This window comes from Papio anubis, chromosome 13 (genome assembly GCF_008728515.1).
Source record: "Papio anubis isolate 15944 chromosome 13, Panubis1.0, whole genome shotgun sequence".
Taxonomy (NCBI): Eukaryota; Metazoa; Chordata; class Mammalia; order Primates; family Cercopithecidae; genus Papio; species Papio anubis.
Genome location: NC_044988.1, coordinates 14978213 through 14996065, shown reverse-complemented (window position 1 = coordinate 14996065; position 17853 = coordinate 14978213). Strand labels below are relative to the sequence as shown.

The window sequence follows — 17853 nt, the reverse complement described above, 5'->3', positions numbered from 1 at the left end:
ACGGCAAAGATATACTCCATACACAGTTCATTCTGGGTCCCAGGCCGCAGGGTGGTGGCTGCATGGGAGAGGCTCTTCCCACGGCAAAGTATAAGAGCGCAAGCGCATTTGAAGCCTTTGCTTGCATCACGTCTATTAGTACCCCATTGGCCAAAACACACTCTGCTTTTTGTGGGAGTGATGACCAAATCAGCGGACAAAAGGAATAGATAGAGGAACGTGTGAAGAAAGGAAGCCAATAATTAAATTGGGGCAATTACCCAAGAATCAAAGAAATAATTACCCCAAAAGAAATCATAATGTTTTTTACCATGAAAAGGATTCTTGGGGTGGGAGGAGGGGAGAAAGAAATGAGATCAACCAATTCCCAGATCCTGAAAGGCCTTGTGCTCACCTGGCTCTTCTGAACTGCAACTATAGGTGGTTCCTCTCATGGCACTTTCATACGCCAATAAGATGCCAAGAGCCAAGGATACAATCTTTATGAGAGGGATGTGACAAGTATCTTTAAGGTGAAAACAGACCTGGTCAGATCACGGCTATATAAAAGTAATGTCTATTTTTAGGAGTAGCCCTGAAAATGATTGTAATTACAGTATATTAAGACAGAAAAATCATATAGGAGGAGGGATTGTTGCTGTTACTTGCTGTACAAGAACCCCTGAACATCCAAGCAACTGATAAACTAGTCCAGAGCAACAGTTCAGCCTTTCTGGCTCACTTCAGCACTAGCCATTTCTGAAGCATTATTCTAGTGGATAGCAGTGTGTGTTCCTGTTTCATAATTTACCTTGCCTGGGAAATACTGATGAAACTTGAAGGACATAATAGTTTAACAAATCAAAAGGCCTCCTGATGCTGGTCCTTAAACCTAGACTAGGGTGGCTGCATCAAACCATATATTCAGATTCTAGGGCTTTATTCCTGAGGATTCTCATTAAGTATGTCTGCGTTGAAGCCCTAATTTCTATATCTATTGTGAAACTCCAGAAGCGTTCAAGAGATTCTAAAGTTTATCCAGATTTCGAATCTACCTAGTCTGGTGCTTTATTTTACGTATGAAAAAAATTAACACCCAGAGTGAATGATGGTATAACTTTCTTCCCAGTGTCACAGAGCTGGTTTGTCTTGAGTCGGAACTTGAGCTAGGACCTGATCTCCTGTCTCCCAGTCCAGTGCATATTCCCCTACACCCTACTGTCTCCTTCATATGAATGCCCGGAGATATCATGCTGATCTGAATTTCTGGAGTATGAACATCATCCCTTCCCCATTTGTAGGAACCTGAATTCTCTTCACCCTAAGGCACATATAGCTTCAGATATATTTGCATATTTATGTGGATCTAATTGTTCATGAGTCGATCTAGTCAATTAGCCTTTGGTTACTGGAAAAAGTGATTTAAGACTATTTTTAAATGAAACCTGTGAATCCTTTTGCCATATAGGCACAAAGCAGGAAGTCAAGGTGCGCTGTGATAAAGGAGACAGCAGCAGGTCCAGGAAAAAAACTTACAGAGAGAAATCATCAACCCTCAATGGAATGTGAATTGAAAGCTAAGAACTGTTAGTAAAAAGAAAAATGTATAAAGTAAAGGAAAGAAGAACAGAGGGGCGTGAGCATGGGGTGGGGGTGCAGAGGGCTTGAACTGCCGTGGACAGCCCATCTCTCAGCAGGTCAGCACTCACAGGTTGGCATGCAGGATGAGATAGGGTGAGAGACAGCCACTGAAAAGGAAGAAAGATGGTCTTTGGGAAGGGAAGATATGCTTGAAATTAAACACAGGGGAGGAAAAGGGTGTTTACAGTTTTCTGAGATGAGATTCAAGGCTGAAGTCATAGTTTGGCAGCCAAACCAAAGAAATTTGGTTTCCCTTGGAAAGATTTATGTCTTCTAGGGTTGAGAAATATGTCTGGCTGCCAATATTTCATAAAGCAACATAGAAAGAAATACAACCTACTTTAGTGTTTGGCTTGGGACTTTTCACCTTTGTTTGGCAAGATATTTTTCATTTTGAAAGAGGGAGTGAGTACTATTCATGTCAGCAACCTATGAAGATCTCAAAGCTCTTTGCCTACATTATCTGGTGGTTCATAATGTTTTACTTACCTATATATAAATATTTTAAATGGTAGATTAAATTAACAGAAACTGTAAAACTCATAACCTGTCTGTTCCAAAATTCTTTTGAGATAACATTGCCATCACACAGAACTAAAAGAAATGTAATCAAGCCCTTTGGGAATTTCATGTAGTAGTTGGAAACCACAAAATGCAGGTCCAGTTCTGCCATTTGCTATTTTTATGACCTTGAGAAGTTACTCAACCCCACTGTGCCACTGATTTCTTATCTATTACGTGGAGTTTATAAAAGTTTATAAAAGAATTTACTTCACAGGGCTGTGGAGAGGATTGAATGACTCTTAGAACAATGCTTGGCACTCAGAAAGGATTAATTATTTTTACCACATTTTCTGGAATTTCTGAGATATCTCAATTTCAACTATTCTTCATTACTATAGTCATATTATCATGAAAATGCTCTAAAAATGCCAGCTAAGTACATTTTTTAGGTTATCTTTCCTATGCGGAGGTGGCAGCAAAGTTTTTCTTTTATTTTTAAATCAGGTTATGTGTCCTTATTTGAGGTTCAGGAAATATAATCATGTCAAGAAAGGATACAGTTCAGCCAATGTTCCTGAGTGCTGCGAGAGAGGGGAAGCAATGGAGAGGAAAATTTCTTCCAGTCTTCTCCAGCTCCAAACCATGTAAGCCCCACTGTTGTAACTGCTATGAATTATCACCGGCTCTTTGTACTTACCCACTCAGAGTTTCATATCCCTGTTTTCCCATTCAGAGAGATGTTTTCCCCAGGCATAGTCATCTGCTTATACCGGCTGTAATCTCCCCAACAGCTTGTTTGCCAGTATATCTTCCCTTCTCTTTCTGCTTTTCTCTCCTTTCTTCTCCCATGCCTTCTCCCTCTTCCCCTTTGCCAATTTCTTTCCCACCCTTCCTCCCTCCCTCCTTTCCTACTTCTTAAAGTCTTTTTGTCTCTACTGTCCTCCAGGCACTGTTCTTCTCTTCCTAATTCCCCAACATTAACCTATATCCAAGTATTATCTGGATAGATGCTGATTTCTATCCTCCTCTTTCTGCCTTCCCTTTAAATCTTCCTTCATGCCCTCAGTGTCCTATCATCCACCTCTTCTGCTTTGTTCTGCTTCTAGCTCTTTCCCAACCATCTTCATTATTACACAGGGCACATAGGATAATGTAAATGTAGACAATAGATGGAGCTTGAACTATAGGAAAATAATCTGGGCTCTCTTGGTTCTTTTATTTGCCATCTGAGTGGACTTAAACAAGGCACTTAATCCAGCAAAGCTTCCATCTCCACATTTGTACACCATGTGCTCTGAGTGCTCACGCAAATGCTATCAGGCTCATATGAGGCAGTATAAGTCAACTAGTATGTTTAATGTCTGTCAATTCCTACTTACTCAATGACACTATTGCCCCATTCTCCCTGGCAGTCTAGATATCCTACTCATTTTCAGCCTATAGAAGTCATAGTTTTTACTTTCAACTGTAGTATCTTTCCTGTTGGTAATTATTTCACCTCTGATCCTTTTCTCCCAACCTCAACTCTTCCTTCTTCCTTCATATGCTGTTTATACCAGTAATTCAATCACTCAGAGTTTGCCACATGTGACAAGCTGCTTCTCATCACATGACCTCTCCTGAACTGTTCTTGCATTCTTTGTGTGTCTTGGAAGCAATTGTTGAATTGAAGTCTATCCTTTTCTAACTATGTGGGTGTAGACTTTTACACTAATTTTGGAATTCTACAACTTGGATTCAAGCTTCAGCCATCTATGTATTTTTACTATCTGACCTGGACAATGTCATTTAACCTCTAAGAGAGTCAGTTTTCTTGTGTGTATATGGAGGACAATGACAACTTCTGTTTATTGAAGGCTCACTATTTGTGAGAGTTGTGTATTTGCTCTTTTATCTTTTCTCATTTTATTTTTACAGCTACCCTATGATGTGCCTATTATTATTCCCATTTTACAAGTAAGAAAGCTGAGACTAGAAAGCTATTTATCTCAAAAACTAAAATAGCCTCAGAACTGGAATCTTTGTCTCCACTCTCACTGTTCTTTGATCTACTTTGTTGGAATATCGATGGTGATCTCCTAAAATCATTAAACAAATACTGTCATGCCCTTTGCAATGCCCACACCCCCCACCCGCGCCACAAAGTGGCTTAATTGTATAGATAAAAGTCTAATCTAAATGTCCTCTCATGTCTTACAAGCCCCACAGGACCTAGCCTCTAATTACCTCTTTGAATTCATCACACACTATGTTCTCCTTCTTTCACAGTACTCAGGGACATTAGCTGAATTGCTTTTCCTGGCCCAGGTAAGCACTTTCCCGCCACAGGATATTTGCATGTGCTGTTTCTTCTTCCGGGAGCTTTTTTCCAATAGACCTTTCATGGCTGGCTCCTTCTTCTCAACTGTCTTAGCTCAAATGCTGCCTCCTAGGAGTAGTTTTTCCTAAAACCTAGTCCCATTTAGCCAGGCTCCGTTAGTGTCCTTTTCATAACTATATTCTATTTTTGAGAGCCCTTGTCATAATCTAAAAATCATCGTTTACTTATTTATTACCAGTGCATAGCATAGCAGATTCAACACATCTTTGTTAAAGGAATGGACTGTCCAAAGTCAGTTCAGACAAGAAGATGGAACAGGATTTGAGCCCAGGACTGTCTGACTCTAAAGTCCATATGCCTAACCACTGCATTCATTCCCTGCTTCAGCCATTAAAATATTGAAAAGAAACATTAGGCTAACATGGGGGCATGGTTTGTAAACTTCAAGGGTTATGTCAATGTGAACATGCAGTTTTGGTACTCTTTCCTCTGCTGGATGCCACATGGACTAAAACTGTCCGTTCTCAAGAGGCTCTAAGTCATCCCCAGTGTTAGAAAAGAAAGGCCGTTGTCTACAGTAAATCCTTCTGCTGACATTCCTTTATGACTATGGGGACATCTATGAGAAGCTCTTCTCTTTTCTTCCCATTCTTGGCCAGACCCTTGCCAATCCTACCTTATCTTCTACACTCTTGACCCTGCCTTTCTTGCTGCCATTAAAGAAAGATGTACTGAAAATCTCCCATTCATTCTTAATTAGCTGACTTAACATACTCTATTTTCATAGAGATTTTAGGCCTCTGTTTAATTCCCAACTATGCCTACGCAGGGCTTACAGTAACAAAATCCAAATTATATCTAGAATTAACCATGGGGAGTCCTAATTTTTAAGACCCTCTCTTCCATTGTAGATTGGAAATAAAACTGAGGTAGGTTCATTCACCTGAAATCAACACTTAATCACACAGCAAGTTAATGGCAAAGTGAAAATGAAAATTTGTGTCCTTTGGTGCTTCTCTCCTAAAACCTGTTGAGTTTATTTTTTTAATTATTAATAGAGTATCATTATATAAATTTCCAATGTTATTATGCTTTAGTGAAAGAAAACTTTACATTCAACCCAAAGTGAATGTTTATTCTATGGTTTGCAAATAAAGTAGCAACCCATATATTTTATCTTTGCATTAGTAAAATCCCCATACTTCAAAGGCAAATAATTTGTTTCAATATCAGTGGCATAAATTAATTCCCCATGCACTGCATTCCTTTGAACTCTTAATCTACAATCAGCATCATTTTAGGATTTGCTAAGATCAAAAGTCTCTCTAGAACAATTAGCTAGATTTAGTCATTCTACAATATATATACACATATATCAAAACCTCATGTTGTATACAATAAATATATATAATATTCATTTGTCAACTGAAAAGAAATAAACAGAAGTATCTAGAACAACCCAATACTTAGATATTTGAATAATTCTGTTGTTTTTGCAAGTAAAACATAGAGTATGTTTCTAAAACCTAGTACTTGCAAAAGTTAAGTTTATTTTTAAGTTGTGAATATGTATTTTGAAAGTAGCCTAGAGCTTCTTTATGCTTGACTATTTTGAATCTGCCCCACTGGTGTCTCATCATCCAAGGATGAAAAACTGAAATGAAGATGATATAGCTAAGGCACAGGGTATTACTCTTTAGAGATACAACTGTCTTAGTAATGAGATCATAGAAATTAAAATAAGATTTGTGATGTTTTTCTTATGTGAATGCCTAAATAATTTTTTCTTGTTGGTGTTCAAAGAAAACAAGTTCTTATTCATACAACGAATAGAATGAGTGATGGGAACTGAAAAGGAGGGAGATACAATTCCCTGCCTTTCTGTGTCTCTTTTCAAGATTTTTTTTTTTCTGGTATATATATCAGCCTACACACATCCACACATACATGTCAGCCTACACACATCCACCATACTTTCTGCAAGTACTTAACGTGTTGAGTTCCCCAAACTGTTTCCTTACATCACATTTTTAAAAACTTCCCCCACCCTCTGCATCATTTTCAGTTAATGAAGCCAGTTTCTTCCCTCTATAGAAAGTAGATTCTAAAGTTTGAGTTGTAGATCATTGCTATCTCTAACACATAATGCCATTTGGAGCACATTCATCCTAGAAATTTTCCGAGTTTACAGTGTCTACTTGAATTTTTTCAGTGAATATTTGTCATTTCATTCAAGAGTAGGCCTATGGGTAATCATTTAATCAAAACTACTGCAGTGATTGCTACTTGTACAGAAAATTATAAAGCTACAACAGGAGTCAAGCCACAATTGCCAAGTCTAAATGGGCACTGCTTTTTGTTAAGTATTGGGTAAGAATGAAGCCTTAAATTTGGAGGAAATTGAAGAGCATTCTTTGGTCAGAACCACATTTTCCAATTTTCATTTTCTCTATTTTATTTACACAAAAATACATGATGAAAATTCATAGAAGGCACATATGAAGAACACCTATATTATGATTCTTGCATTCTGATAAAAGTCTTATTCTAGTTTTGGGGCCCCAGTATGTCCTTTTTGTTAAGATTTGAAAGGCATAGAAAAGAACATTGAAAAACATTGTGATTTTTTATGCCTCATCATGATTTCACATATACCAGCTATCCAATGAAAAAAATATATTGTGAAATATTCAATCCCATTCAATCCCAATGTGTGCACAAGAGCATATTGGGAGGCAAGTTAGCATGGAAATAACTGCTTTTTTGGAAAGAAGTCTTGTTTCAAGTTTAAAACTCTATAAATTATGCTTTTACTTATACAATTCTGTCTTACCTTCACTGTCTCTAATAGACCATAAATCTTAGTATATTGCTAACTGCAGAGATGAACCCTCAGAGACTGTTTGGATGTGTACACTTGAGAAAGTAAGCACAGTTTCTTAAAGGGCAATACAATGAGGTCATACTCTGCAAAGAGATTGTAATAAAGATAGTTTTATACTATCTGTTTATTTTCTTTTCCAATAATATTCTTTAAAAAACAAAGTCAACTTTTAAGTTATAAGGTAGCTTTTGCAAATGCTAATTTAAAAAACAGGTCCACATTGCTGCCTACAAGAGAAGAATTCAGCCCACATGATCATTGATATATGATTAAAACTGGATCTTGTCATAGCAAAATATATTTTCTATTTGGAAATAAAGCATAAAAGATTCTGCAGCTTCCTTACATTGGCAAAAAAAAAGACAGGAAGCTTTAAGTCTGTGGCCTCTCTTTATGAGTGGTGAAAGATGACATGAGTGGGTAGATTTTGGAGGGGCTAACCCCCTCTGAAATGATCCAAGTGTGTTGACAGAACCTCACTAATTCAGTTCCCTGAGACCAGCAATAAACAAGACTTCCTGTAGAGCATGTTTAACCACCACAATTTGTTTCTGGTTAGAAATCATCCTAAAAAGTTTCTCGTCCAAGTTTAAATATGGTTCTTCAGGGTTTAAGGCCACGCTGCTAAAATTTGGTCCCTGTGAATTTCCCTACAACAATAAAGAAGCTATCTGTATCCATCATGTTGAAGATGGGAGCACTTTTATTTGATATGTGGAGCAGAGCAGAAGCTGGAAAACAGACTCACACTTATCCTGGCCTTACCAAGCTGATCAGAAAGCAGGGACCTGCAGTTCAGCTACACTGACTACATATTTGTCAAGGTTATAATTCATTCAGACCAGAAGTTATATTCAGGGAGAACAGCTAAATCAGTGAGGAGCATGGAAGGACTGTGTAGTTAGACATGCCAGGTGTTCAATACTTGAAATCAGCAAAGTGAAAAAGGCAAAATGGAAGCATCATTGCAGTGGTTAAGGATTAAACAGAGCTGTATTCAAACTCCAGTTTTGCCTCTTTTTGACTATGAGACTGGGCAACTCTGTATAATTTGCTTAAAATACAAGCTTTTATTCTCTACTGGGTCATCTCTTCAGAGTCCCTCGCTGTGGCAGGAGTTCCCCCTACAGCCACTAATTTCAGGCTTGGCCATATGACTTGCTTGGACAAGTGAATATGAGCAAAAGTGATAAAAAGAAAAAACCATTTGCAAAAAGAATATTTAAGATCCAATCCATGATTTTTTTCATTATTCTTTTCCCCCTGCTATGAGAAGAGCATGTTGCAGAGAGAGTCAGCTCCTTCAGCCAAATCTCAGAGTAAAGGCGCTTTGTGGGAAGTGCCAGGACCAAACCATAGACCTACAACTGATATTTATTATGACCCTGTCCTGTTAGCAACTGAAATTTGGAGTTGTTTGTTACCACAGTGTAATCTGCCAGAACCAATACAACAAGTTACATAAATCTCTCTATGTCTCAGATTCCTCATCTGTAAAATCAGAGTAAGGTTATTGTGAAGAGAAAATAGGATGATATTTGGATATTTAGTGTTTTCTTAGTAGCATCTAGCAATTAGTGATCATTGTTATTATTCTAGGGGCCCAGGATGAAAATCTGTGGAACAAAGCATCAGGAATCCAGAAGAGGGACTAAGCAGAAATTGACAAAAACCGTAAGTCTAAGGGTCTATACAACTATGTATTGAATTTAGCTAGAGGCACGAGTAACAGATTCTAGGGGGTGAGGTAGAGGGAGGCAGGAGCAGCACGTAAGACATTTGGTCATGGCTGACACTTTGTGGCACATGTTTTATAAAGACTTCCAATGCAGACCAAATTCATCTGAGTGCATAGTCAGATCCAAACTGCAGTGGGGACAAATAAATAGATGGGATATTAGGAGTCACTTTACATAAAGCGCATTGTTCTAAAATAAACTTTCTTGTTTGCTCCTAAACAGATTTTTTTCCCACTGTTAGGTTATGTGAACACATTATGGATATGTCTAAAATTTACAATGGCAAAATTCTTTCCTTTTGGCTTGAAGTCTACAGTTTCTATGATAGCTATATCATTTATGTGTCTAAAATTTTTTAGACAGAGAATGAGCCCTAAACAAATTTTAAATCTGTTAAGACTGAAACATATTCTTAGAGTTGGTTTTGATGAGCAGTGAAAAAGTATAATGTTACTGCCGATGCTGCATTAGCCACATGAGTTTCTTCCCATACATTGTTCAGAGGGGGAAACTTGTGAATCACTTGTCCTTAATATAGGACATCAAGGAAGTGCAACTAGGCCTAACTTGTTACGTCAAGTTGGACACACCCTACTATTAGAATGGTTTGTGAAGCCAGAGAGCCAATGCCAGGGGTCCAAACCAACCATTCATACAATATGTATCAATATTGACATCACATTAGAATCACCTAGGGCAATTAAAACTTAGACACTACTTCTGGTTAAAACAAAACAAAACTAAAACATCTGGAAGTGGAGGCCAGCAATCACAATTAAAAAACAAATAAAACTCACCATGTGATTCTAGCATGCAGCCAGGTTTGAGGACCATTGAGTAAGAGTGGAGAAGTCCAAGGATAAGGAGGGGCCTGCAGAGAGGGGCAGCTGACAAACCAGGATGAACAGAGAAGTGGAGATGGAGGATGCTGACCAGTGCCCATCAGACTTCAACATGCATAAAAATCACCAAGGGAGTGAGAGGGGTCTTGTTAAAATGCAGATTCTGATTCAGCAGGACTGAGGGAGACACTGAGAATCTGCATTTCTAACAAACTCCCATGTAAATGCAATGCTTCCACACTTGGAGTAGCAAGAAACTACAGTAGACAAGTATGAGTGGTTCCGACTGAATCCTAGACTACTAATGCCTGAGTGACTACTTTGAGTTTGTATGGGCAAGCTAGAGTTACTTAAAAAGACCAGAACAAAATTGAATAAAATAATGATGGCAGGTGCCAATAGAAAGACGGTAGTGATTCCTCATATTTGACAGCTGCCATAGCTTGAATTTATTCTAGGAGTCTTGTCAGAAGATGAAGAACTGGAGTTGAGTTGCCTGGTATTAGATGACACACATGGGGCTAGAAATTAAATGTAGAGATATGAGCCTTCTCAAGTAGTAAAAGATAGGTGCTTGATAAATACCTTTCTCTCTAAGATAGAGTAAAAGTCTATGCAGGATAGTAGCACTGATATATGACAATGGCACAAACCAAGTCAGAAAGCAAAATTAAATGCTTTTAAATGGTATTTCCAAAATCCCTGATGTTCCCAAAGTCATTTTATTCAGCATTCAGACATGACAATAAAGTGCATTGTACCACATAGTGATAGTCTTTCCTTTTTACCTTTCTTTCAATCCTTCTAGTTAACTTCAAGGGGAAAAAAAGAGTTAGTTAAGGATTGTACATCTTTAGCACCTCCAGCACCTCAATTACCCACTTTAACAACAACAAAAAGAACAGTCCTCAACCTCAAAACTCCAGCAGGCAAATGTTTTGGTTGTTTTTATTACAATTATATGTGTCAATACTTTCTGCTTCCAGCAAGTGATACTTTTTTTTCATTTCTGTTAGTAACATATACTTTTCCTTCAACATAAATTTAAGTAAATAAAGTTAATTTCCTTAAATAAAATATTAGTGATACTACAATCTAATGCAGATATGAAAAAAATCATAAAGGTAGTACCCGAATTGCTGAAGTTTGAAAAATTCGACTTGGAACAAACAAGAAACTGTACTAAAATCTATGCTGTGTACAAGCATAGGCCCTCACAAAATATTTGTGTTGACTTATTTTGCAAAAACTGCACATAACATAGGCTTATAAAGGCAAACCAAATTCAATCAACAAATATTTACTGAAACAAAAGAGCAATTTTTAAAATTCAAAGTGTTTTACTGATTGTATCTATTTTGTTCTGCATGTAAACAATTTTGTGGGTTCACTTGAATACATTAAATAATTTACTAATGAAGATTCAGCAAATATAAGAAGTGTTTTCCAATGTGTTTCTTTTATTTTGAGGTGCTGTGTATGTTTAAATAAAAAGTGTCAACTTACTTTTCTTTACTATGTTATTCAAAATAGGGGTTTCTTTCTCTTAATTCTTTGGCATCTCATCATCAAGCATTTTCATAGCCACTTTTCTGATGTATATGGTATATGCCTTTACCTAGTGACTTAGCAAAGTTAATGCAAAAAAAAGTTACAGGCATTTGGGATAGAATATTCCATAAGAAATGATTTTCTGCTCCCATATACATTCAATCACTGGACTTTTTTTTTTTTTTTTAACTTTTTGTTCCTATTGTCACACATACTGTACCAAAAAATCCACATAATTGTACAGTTTCTTCAACTCCCCAGTCTTTACCTATGAAGATTTGTTTTATATCAGCAGGGTTGTACCTGGAGTACTTTTAACACATGAATCTTCCAGGCCCCACCTCCATCAGCTTATTTGATGGTAATTGGGATGTGGATTAGTAAAAAGAACTCTCTCAAGATGGAGACCTATTTCCCTTGGAGATGGGTGGGGACTCAGCACTCTTGCTGGGTGCAATGTATGCACCAATTTAACGCAAAAGTCTGAAAATTTAGAGGACCTCCAGGGCAACATTTAAAAATCCTCTACTGGTGCTGGAGAGTGGAAAAGGAAAAAGATCGCTCCTAGTATTTAATTATAAGAATAACAGAACTCCAGAGAATTTTGAATTCCCAGGCCCAGCAATCTTTCTGGGGAGATCCCACAAAGGTGAGACCCTTGTAGAAAGGAGTGGAACCCTGAGGCTTTGGATGACATATTTGGGTCAATGCATTTAAGAATCTTGCAAGCCCAGTACCCCGAACCCCCTGGGCCTGCAAAAGTAGCCTACTCCTCCCTATTAAGGTCTAACATTCCCACTTCAAGACCTGCCTCCACTTTCTCTCCTGACCACTGGACATTGAGTCTTGGTAAGAAACAAAAGCACATGAATACCACAGTGTGGGAGATATTCCATATAAATATAAGAGTCCCCCCCATCAGTGAAGTTTTGGGAGCTGTGAAGTTGTCAAAGGCATGGTGGAAATTTCCCTTTATTATAAAGGATAAATCATTACATCTTAAATTTCCTGCTACTAATAAGAAAGTGCCATCCCTGGTAAGCTTCCTCTGGTTCTGGAGGCAGAGTGCTTTTTACATTTAGCAATATGGCTTTGATTCATATACTGGGTGACATAAAAAGCTGCCAGTTTTGAGTAGGGTCCAGAGCAGGGAAGGCTTTGCAGCAGGTCCATGCTGTGGTGCAAGCATCCCTACTTCTTAAGCCATAGGACTTGGCAAATCCTAGGAAATTGGAAATATTTATGGTGGAAAAAGAAGCTGTGTGGAGTTTATGACAAATCTCAGTGGGAAAATCATAACATAGACAGCTAGAGTTCTGGCACGAGGCCATGCCATATGCAGCAGAGAATTATACATAATTCAAAAAACAGCTCTTGATGTAAAATAGGACTCTCATAAAAATGGAGCATCTAACCATAGGATGTCAAGTGAAAAAGTGTCTAAAATTGTTCATCATGAGCTGGATTTTATCAGACCCACAAATTCATAGTATTAAGAATGTCCAGCAGCAATCCTTTGTAAACCAATATTGGTATATCTGGTGCTGGGTAGGAACAGGGCCGGAGGGCACAAGTAAGCCGCATGAAGAGGTGGGCCATAATTCCATGTAATTAACCAGTTTTGTTATGACTGTCAGCTCACACCTGTGACCACATTTGGAGGCGAATTCTTACATTTAGTTGGTGGAGGAGGAAAGTGGTCAAGCTTTGTTCTCAAATGGTGGGTGTGCAGGCTGATGCATGGTAGTCCCACTCAGAGGTAGCTCTGAAAGACAATGATGAGAAAATCATCATTCTCTCTCCCACTTAGCAGAGCTTTGGGTGATTGACTGGATTATCCAATTGGTATTTACTACTTAATTTCTACTTTATTATTATTTCTTTATGCTTGCTTACTTTTGGTTTAATTGCTCATCTTTTCTAGTTTCCTAAGAGGAAAGCTTACATCATTGATTTGAGAACTCTGTTCTCTAATATAAGCATTTAATGCTATGAATGTCCCTTTAAGTGCTGATTTAGCTGCATCCTACAAATTTTGGTATATTGTGGTTTTTATTTTCGTTCCTTTCGGAGTCCTTTTAAATTTCCCTTTTGATTTCTTCTTTAATCCATGAGTGACTTAGAAGTATGTTAGTTAGTTTCCACATAGTTTGGGGTTTTTCAGAGGTTTCTCTGGTAGTGATTTCTAGGTTAACTTCACTGTAAACAGATAATATACATAGCATTATTTCAAATCTCTTCAATTTATTTAGACATGTCTCTTTGATGAATGTTCTTTATGTATTCTGTTAATGGAATGTTCAATAAATATTGATTAGCTCAAGTTGTTTTAGAGTTTTTCGTGTTCTAAACTGATTTTACGTCTCATTCTATCAGTTATAAAGAAATATTGAAATAGCAAAGTATAATTGTGAATTTGTCTATATCATCTTTAAATTCTCAGGTTTTGCTTTGTGTACTTTTTTTATTTTACCTTAAGTTCTAGGATACATGTGCTGAATGTGCAGTTTTGTTACATAGGTATACATGTGCCTTGGTGGTTTGCTCCACCTATCAACCCGTCATCTAGGTTTTAATCCCCGCATGCATTAGGTATTTGTCTTATTGCTCTCCCTCTCCTTTTCCCCCACTTCCTGACAGGTCCCAGTATATGATGTTCCCCTCCCTGTGTCCATGTGTTCTCATTGTTCAGCTGCCACTTATGAGTGAGAACATGCAGTATTTGATTTTCTGTTCCTGTGTTAGTTTGCTGAGGGGATGATGGTTTCCAGCTTCATCCAGGTCCCTGCAAAGGACATGAACTCATTCTTTTTTATGGTTGCATAGTATTCCAGGGTATATATGTGCCATATTTTCCTTTTTTTTTTTTTTTTTTTTTTTGAGATGGAGTCTCGCTCTGTCACCCAGGCTGGAGTGCAGTGGCCGGATCTCAGCTCACTGCAAGCTCCGCCTCCCGGGTTCACGCCATTCTCCTGCCTCAGCCTCCCGGGTAGCTGAGACTACAGGCGCCCGCCACCTCGCCCGGCTAGCTTTTTGTATTTTTTAGTAGAGATGGGGTTTCACCGTGTTAGCCAGGATGGTCTCGATCTTCTGACCTCGTGATCCGCCCGTCTCGGCCTCCCAAAGTGCTGGGATTACAGGCTTGAGCCACCGTGCCCGGCCCATATTTTCTTTATTCAGTCTATCTAATTAAAGAGCTTCTGCTCAGCAAAAGAAACTATCATCAGAATGAACAGGCAACCTACAGAATGGGAGAAAATGTTTGCAATCTATCCATCTGACAAAGGTCTAATACTCAGAATCTACAAGGAGCTTAAACAAATTTACAAGAAAAAAACAACCCCACCAAAAACTGGGCAAAGGTTATGAACAGACAATTCTCAAAGAAGACATTTATGTGGCCAAGAAACATATGAATAAAAGCTTATCATCACTGGTCATTAGAGAAATGCAAATCAAAACCACAATGAGATATGACCTCATGCCAGTTAGAATGACAATCATTAAAAACTCTGGAAACAACAGATGCTGGTGAGAATGTAGAGAAATGGGAATGCTTTTACACTGTTGGTAGGAGTGTAAATTAGTTCAACCATTGTGGAAAACAGTGTGGTGATTCCTCAAGGATCTAGAACCAGAAATACCATTTGAGCCAGCAATCCCATTACTGGGTATATACTCAAAGGATTATAAAACATTCTACTATAAAGAGGCATGCACATGTATGCTTATTGCAGCACTATTTACAATAACAAAGACTTGGAACCAACCCAAATGCTTCATGTAGTTTGAAAACTTTTAGTTCCTCTTGATAAATTTATCCTTTTGTAATTATGCAATATTCTTCTTATATTTAGTACTATTCCTTTCTCTGTAGTCTACCTTGTCTGATGTTGTTATAGCCACTCCAAATTTCTTTTGATTAGTATTAACATGGAATGTCTTACTATTCTTTTATTTTGAACTTACTTATGTCATATATCTTCTAATACAGCAGGTAGTTGGGTCTTGCTTTTTACCCAATCTGACAGTTTTTGACTACTAACTGAAATTTTTAAAATTTCAAATTTAATTTAATTGTTGATATGGTTTGACATGAAGCTACAGTCATGGTATTTGTGCTCTATTCTCAACTGTTCTTTCATTTTATCTACTTTTCTAACTTATTTAAATTAGTTGAAAATTTTCTTTAATTATTCAATTTTATCTCCCCTCTTAGCTTATTAGTTAGATGTCTTAGGGTTTTCTGTTTTTGTTATTTTTCATTTGTTTTATTTTTAGCATGGATTGTTCTAGGGTTTAAAATATGTCTCCTTAATTTATCATGGCCTACCTTAAAACCACTTCACATATAATATCAGAAACCCAAAAGAGTAGTTTTACCAACCTCCCATCATTTATGTTATTATGATTATATTTTTACATATATTTTAAATTCCAAAATTTATTATTATTTTGACTTTAAACAGGTATTATCTTTTAAAAATATTAAAAGTAAGAAAAATGGCCGGGTGTGGTGGCTCATGCCTGTAATCCCAGCACTTTGGGAGGTTGAGGTGAGTGGATCACATGAAGTCAGGAGTTCAAGACCAGCCTGGCCAACATGGTGAAACCCCATCTCTCCTAAAAATACAAAATTATCCGGGTGTGGTGGCATGCACCTGTAATCCCAGCTACTCAGGAGGCTGAGGCAGGAGAATCACTTGAAGCCAGGAGGCAGTGAGCTGAAATTGTGCCATTGCACTCCAGCGTGGGCAAAAAGAGCAAAACTTTGTCCAAAAAAACAAAAAGAAAGAAAAATACCTCTAACACTTACCCAATTGTTACCATTTTGGCTTTCTTCATTCCTTTATGGTGTGGTGTCAGTTTCTTTGTGGTGTCAGTTTCTTTGTGGTGTCAGTTTCTTCTGCCTAAAGAACTATCATCAACATTTTTTGTAGTGTAGACATAATGGTGATGAATTCTTTCAGATGTGTCTTAAGAAAATATTTGTTTTTGAAGTAATCAAAAATGTTTTACTCAGTAAAAATATCTTCAAACTTGAGGGCATTGCCACTACTTAAGTTAATGCTTATAGTTGGCAATATGTACACAAATTATTTGGAATTCTTCTGTACATGAGATTTATCTATTCTATCTAATTTATTTAGCAAACCATGTGTTTATATCAGTATACATTTGTGGATATTTAATGTCTGCTTTGGGTTACAGTCTAAAACTACATTATTCATGTTATTACTCATTCTAGCTCTGAGCTTTTGGAGCCCTTTCAGGGTGATTCCTATGTTCCTTGGTCATAGACCCATTATTTTATTTTTAAAAATAGTTATGATGGTTCTCAGCATGATTTTTTAATTATATCTTCTTCTTGGGGTCCATTGAGATTCTTGGGTCTGTGGGTATATTAGTTTTCCTAGGGCCACTATAACAAATTGCCACAATCTGCATGGCTTAAAAATGACAAATATTTATTCTTTCATAGTTATAGAACATAGAAGTCTGAAATCAAGATGTTGGCAGGGCCATGCTCCCTGTGAAGGGTCTAGGGAAGACTCCTTCCTTGTCTCTTCTTGGTTCTGGTGGTTGCTAGTAATTTTTAGTGTTCCTTCGCTTGTAGGTACCTTACTCCAATGTCTGTGTATGTCTTCACATGTCCTCTTCACCTATTTCTGTGCACAGATTTTCCTGTTTTTACAAGGACACAAGTCACTAGATTAGGGTACATCTTAATTTAGCATTACCTCTTCTTAACTTGTTTACATCTGCAAAAACCCTATTTCCAACTAAGGTCATTGTCACAGGTTCTGGATGGAAATGAATTTGGTGTATGTGTTGCTTGAGTTTGGGAGGGAGCACACTATTCAACCCAGTACAGGGAATTTTATAGTTTTCACCGAATTTGGAAAATATTAGGTAATTTATAGTATTAGTGTCTTTTTCTGCACATTACCCTTCTAGGACACCAATTATACAAATGTTAGACTATTTGATATTCTTTCAGGACACGGATGCTCTGATCTTTATTTTTCTTTTTTCTTCTTCTACTTTATTTATTTTTATATTTTTAAGTTCATTGATTATTTCTTTTACAGTGTCAGATCTACTTTTAATACCATCTAAAAAATATCTACCGTTTCTTTTCTCTTGATTCTTATATATTCATCTATGTTCTTAAATACATTGGGTATACTTTATCATGGCTGTCTCAATGTCTTTGTCTCCTAATTTTATCAGTTCTGATCTTTTAAAATCTGCTTTTATTAATTTTTTATTGGTTTTGGATAAATTTTCCTACTTTGCAAAACTAATTATGCTTGATTAGATACCAAGCATTGTGAAATTTTTATTGCTGTTCGCTGAATTTGGTTGTTTTTCTTTAAATCATGTTGGATT

General features: G+C 37.2%; 1 long non-coding RNA gene across 2 annotated transcripts in view; it reads left to right on the top strand.

The window, feature by feature from the left end:
- The window catches only part of LOC110740449, a 216273-nt gene that overhangs the window by 16809 nt on the left and 181611 nt on the right, over window positions 1-17853 (top strand). Inside the window, exons 2-3 of one of the 2 annotated variants that reach the window (XR_002517671.2) lie at window positions 2629-2768; window positions 8928-9002. This is a non-coding gene — a long non-coding RNA (uncharacterized LOC110740449). Of the gene's footprint in view, window positions 1-2628; window positions 2769-8927; window positions 10315-17853 lie in introns of those variants that run through there. The other variant, XR_002517672.2, reaches the window with a different exon arrangement.